The sequence below is a fragment of the Thermobia domestica genome, chromosome 15, assembly GCF_964235325.1.
Source record: "Thermobia domestica chromosome 15, izTheDome1.hap1.1, whole genome shotgun sequence".
Lineage (NCBI taxonomy): Eukaryota > Metazoa > Arthropoda > Insecta > Zygentoma > Lepismatidae > Thermobia > Thermobia domestica.
Genome location: NC_137468.1, coordinates 51,019,723 through 51,025,722, shown reverse-complemented (window position 1 = coordinate 51,025,722; position 6,000 = coordinate 51,019,723).

The following is a 6,000-nucleotide window of genomic DNA, read 5'->3' as shown; positions in this document are numbered from 1 at the left end:
CTTCTGGATGTTTCCTATACAACGACTTATACCAGGTATTACAAGTTGAAACAAAGGATGAATCAATCATGTAGGACAGTAGTTCTCATACGTTTTTAAAAAGGAAGCAATTAGAAATTAAACCTACGTTTGAAAATTTAAATTACAAATCCCCTTTTCCTTTTTACAAAATTTCTACCCTGAATGAGGTCAACCGTTACATAGGACTACTTCCAGTAAGAGGAATTCCTTCTTTCTTATGACACTTTTTCAAAAGCAGTTGTTGATTAAATTCCATCTATTTATTTTTCTATATATAAATATAGAATTAAATGTTGTTCATTCCTATGATTATAAACATCACAACTTACTACCCTAACTCTGGGATTTCTAAAAATAACGATGAGAAACCCAACTCAAAATATGTTCCTAGACCCGCCCCTGCGAGTAGCTCTTGACTTAAATTGGGTGTAATTAGTGTAAAATTTTCTTGAAGATAGATCACAACACAAAAATAACAAATTATTTTGTTTCAATCAATTTCCGAAAAACTATGAAACAATATCAACATGACATACACACCCGCTACATTGCAATCCTGAAAAGCTATCAGAGATTAACGAGATAAACACCTAACGCAAAAGGTATTTTCAAGGTAGATATGACTTACCCTGAAAAAAAAATCAACTCAGTTTAAAGCGTTACGCAAGACATACATTTTCAATAACGGGTTGTGCCGTAGTTATCTTTACTTTTGTGTATTTATTGGTATTAAAGAGTAAAATGAATGCAAAAGGGATCTAATTTAAAATTAGAAACAGAGATGTTTCCTTCTACAGATTTTTTCCCGGTAACCTATTCACCTTCCTTTTTCTTCCCTGTATTCCACTGCAGTATATTTATTGGGATATAGAGTTTGGTGTTTTTTAATTTAAGTGATCTGGTATTATGGTTAGTCTTTTGTCAATATGTCATGTGACTGCTATACTTGAATTTGATTGGTTGTTTATCGTTCCGTTGAAAGAGCCTTGAAAATAAGTGATTGGCCCCATCACTTGTTCTCTTAGCGAGGTATGTGTAATACAACATTTAATATTGTGTATAGTATATTTTATTTGTGTATTTAAAATCATATTCTGGGTTTTCCGTGAGTATATATATAATATGTAGATAGAAAATTGTTAAATATTCTGATTGAACCATCAGTTCAAATATTGCTATTGAATTCTTGTGATATAAATAATTATATTTCAAATATGATTCGCGATGAATATGACTTATTGTAAGGCAGGAGCCATTTTGGAATTTCACTTCAAACAACATGTGCCTGATGATGTTTTCCGTAATCGTAAATTTCTTATGATTTTTGCACGAATCGAATTTATTTAAATCTACTAGTGGTTGAAAATATTTTTCAAAATCGGACAAAACTTTTTCGAATTTCACAAATTCGTTGTTCTATTCAACATTATGTATATTTTTTGTTTTATTAAAAATAAAATTTGTTAATGTTATCTGAATTCTTTTTGTGTTGTTTATCAAGTAGTGTTATTATGTTCCCTCAACCTTTGAAGACATATTATTTGTGGAGCTTTAGCATAACAATATTTTTTAGTAGCCTATATTTTTACGTGCACTAAGAGGCGTTGTGAACCACGTACCTGGCCGGCAAACTCTTCTCGGAGGGGCTACTTGTTTGAGTAGATGGAAGGGAACGTAAAACTTTCTTTTCTGATTTTCAAAGATTTAGTTTTTCTGGGATGGAACGGTAATGGTAACATTACCCACCTTGTCTGTTACAGGGTCAGACCGTATGGTCCAAGTGGTTCAGTGGATCAGGAGCGACTTAAAGACTTTTACACACAGCTAACCAATATCACAGTATAAAGTTGTCTTACGGATATTGGATTTTGAAATAGAAATAAAACCTGGAGACACAATTTCGTTAAAATTACAAATTTGGAATTTCACCCTTCTGTAAACTACTGTTATATTTAGCTTAGAAATCAAATTCATAACTTAGAGAATATCTTAAAACTATTAAAGACTTGGTACTACATTTATTGAAAGATGGGTCCCTAGACGAGTGTACATACATCAGGATACAACGAATAAAGGACTCCATTCCCAGGCCATGTAAAATCCATGAAACACGAAAATGTATTGAGGTTTCGGCTTTTGATACTTTGTCACAATCACTACAATTCCCCTTGTATGCTGTTGTTTAATTATCCACAGTAGCTTCCTCTATCAGTATACCACAATCAATCGAAACTACAATATCATGGAGACGGTGTTAAAAGACAACTATTAAAATGATAAATCCAAATTATTATTACATATTACAATATTTGCATCATTATTGATTACAGAGAGTTCGAAAATAGGAAAAGCATAGACAAGAAAAGAAGAAGAAGGAAAGAATGGAGGAGAAGAAGAGGATTCAAAGGTAGAAGAAGAAAACTAGAGAAAGATGAGAATCACAAAGAATAAAAAGTACTTTTATATCTTGACACAAAATGAGAAATGAAACTGGGGAAGAAACCATTTGAAAAAAAAATAAATGAATTTTTAAGTTCTACATCCCACGGACCGTGCTAAGAGCATAAAGAAAATAAAATATCAAACTTAGGATGAAACCCCAATGTAATCCGACACATGTTAACTGATCGTTAGCAGGAGAAAATAAAAAAAACTCATTTTAGATTTATTGCAGATAACTAATCTATCGGAAATGAAGAACTATATCATCTACTCCTTGTGTCTTTTTACAAGGAGATTTAGTAGAAAAATTTTGTAGTTCCATTGCTGCTACGTAGCTACCTTCATCAGTCACTTCCAATAAATTATTACTTGCTATCTTAGAGATCGAAGATTTCAGCTAGCGAAACAAATATTACCTACGTTGCTTTCCCATGTATAACTAAATTGTACTCTTAACCTAATATGACATTTACACACCACTCTCACTCACGACATAGACCAAAGCTTATATGGTACATCAAACACAATGAAACAAATTATATCTACAGGGTAACAAATGTTCTATCACAATAAAGGAACGAGTTGAATCGTGATTCTATGCTCATACAGGTAAAAACACTTTTCCGTCAATTTATCCATACGTCCATCAGTGTTACTTGCAACCGAGCAACTTATACTTAGGAGACGAAATAATCCTCTCTCAGCGTGGGGTACAACAAGGCAACTCTCTTAGCCCTGGTTTGTTCGAACTAACTTTAAAATCCATCGTTAACAGTATCAATACAGAACTAAACATATGGTATTTGGATGACGGCACTGTAGCTGGAGACAAGGATACAGTACTAGAGACATTACAAATTATCCGAAGATAGGCTAAGGAGATCGGATTGCAAATGAATGTCTCCAAATGTGAGGTCAGCTTTCTCGGAGTCTGCAATGAGCAGGCTAATAACCTCTCCAAGCTGTTTAACGAAGCCGCGCCTGGGATTCAAAGAATTTCGACAGATAACGCCAGCTTACAAGAAGCAGCATTATCTAATGAGGCAAAATGATATTAAAAGAAAAATCTAAATTAAAATTCTTCTTTACACGTCTTTCATTTTACCTAGTACGCTGCTATGCTTTCTTCGGTGTGCTCCATCTTGGCGGGATGCTGTTATTCTGGAATGCTATGACAACACCTTAAAAACCGGTCTAGAATCTATCCTGAATTGCTCACTTAATAATAACTCTTGGTTGCAGGCGTCCCTCCCTGTTAACCACGGAGATTTCAGCATTCGCCGCGCCATGGACCTGACTATTTCATCCTTTCTGTCTTCATTCTATGGCACTAAGCCATTGATCGAGACCATCCTCCAACAAGATCTTAACCTTGTAACGGATTCGGATGTCATCGACAGCACTTCTAAATGGTCATTTATCGTGGGATTAGATCCCCCTGATCTTGATAAGAGAGGTTTACAATCCTCTTGCGATGATTTCATTATAAATCATCACTTCTCTTCTCTATTTCAGTTATCCGATAACCCAGAAGACAAGTCCAGACGCCTAGCTATATCATCTCTTGAAGCAGGCGCTTGGCTCCATGCAATCCCATCACCTTCTTTAGGACTGCACCTTCCCAATGACAGTTTTTGAATTGCCAGTGCACTGCGTTTGGGAGCAGATGTTTGCGAGCAACACAGTTGTCCTGCCTGTAGAAGTGTCATAAACAAGAAGGGCCTTCACGGACTCTCCTGTGGCAATAGTGTGGGCAGACATTCATGCCACTCCAGTGTGAACGACATTATCATGAGAGCACTAATATATGCAGGTATTTCTTCTATACGCGAACCGTTGGGATGCACTCGTGAAGACGATAAGAGGCCAGATGGTATGACCCTAATACCGTGGAAGAAAGGAAAAACACTTTTACGGGATTTTACTTGTTCCGATACCTTCGCCTCATCAAATCTACATTCTTCTTAAGCACAAGCTGGCAACGTGGCTGCTCGCCGTGAAAAGGAAAAACTCAGAAAAGTACAGTAATTTACTTGACAAATACTATTTTGTCACTATAGCTATCGAATCAAGTGGTTCGTGGGATCCCGAAGGTCTTAACTTTATAAAAGAAGTCGGTCACCGCATTTATTTATCGTCAGGAGACGCTAGGACAACCTCTGTTGTACAGGAACGCATCAAATGGCAGTACAAAGAGGGAACGTTGTATCAGTTTTCGGAACACTAGCCTATAGTAAAGAACTGGATGAGATCTTTTTTTCTGTAATCAACTCAGCGAAAGTTTGAAATCGCTGTTGTTTTAAAGTTTCTTGGCAATTATTACTTATTTTAAATTAACCTATATAATGTTTTTCTTGTAATTATGTCCATTTCTTATTCTTTTATATATCGCAGCAATTGTTCCTCTGGTAAAATAAAAAAATCCCATACGACATTGTTTAGCATGATGCAATTTTTCAATAGTATATTACTGTACTATTCATTAATAAATGTACAATTTTATTAATAAATAATATTGGATACTATTGACAAATTGTCGTCCCCTTTATCTTGAGGATATGGTTGAGGATACAAACCATGTAGAATATATCCATTTAGACTCTATATAATTCTTTGAGTAGAGTTAGGAACATAACAATATGCAATATTTTTGTAAGTATAGTTTAGGGATTTCAACTTGGCGGTCAGGACCCCTAGGGAGTCGCTAGAAGAACACATGGGTATCGAGATGTGAGGTGAAAAATGTAATTTACGATCTAGCAGCGGAAGGGAATATTTCTTGAAGAATATTCTGAATTTCTAATGGGTATATTTGATATTTTGTTTCCAAGCTTACTCTGTTAACTACAACAAAGAATATATTGTTTTAAATTTAACACATAAAGATCGTTTAAAACGCAATTGCAATAAGAGACAAATGGAACTGGTGGAAAACTACTGATTGAAATACAAAAAAACACAAATACAAAAAAAAGATATTGCGAAACATTTCGAAACGAAAGCTAATGTGGAACCTATGTCTAGTGTTCTTTTAATAGAGTTTACAAACGATTAGAACGTGGGCGTCATTTGGAGTGAGCAAGAATAGTTGTCGCCGATCACCCTCCCGCACATGTTTGAGATTACCATACTTTGTAATCGATTGAATAATAATATAATCATAGAAAACCGTGAAGCTCTTATATCGATGGAGAGTTTAGGAACCCCCTCTGCCAAAATCTGAAATGATGCTACTGGATTGAAAAATTACTCTAAAGCGTATTACAAACAGGAAATCATTTATAAAAATCTTTGGTGAGATATGATAAAAGTAAGGTATGAAAATGTTAAAAAATGTAAATGAGTTAAAAGTGCGTTCAATAGATGGGCAGTCAAGCAGTAAGTAAAAACGTTACACATTTAGATGTACTGCAAAGTTAAATAGGTAGTGAAAAGGTGGAAAATAGATTTTGTAATTCTTTATTTCTGTTGTTTATGAAATTGAATATACGGCGGTTATAAAATATATTTATGATTCTAATTTTGTTTTAGTGCTCG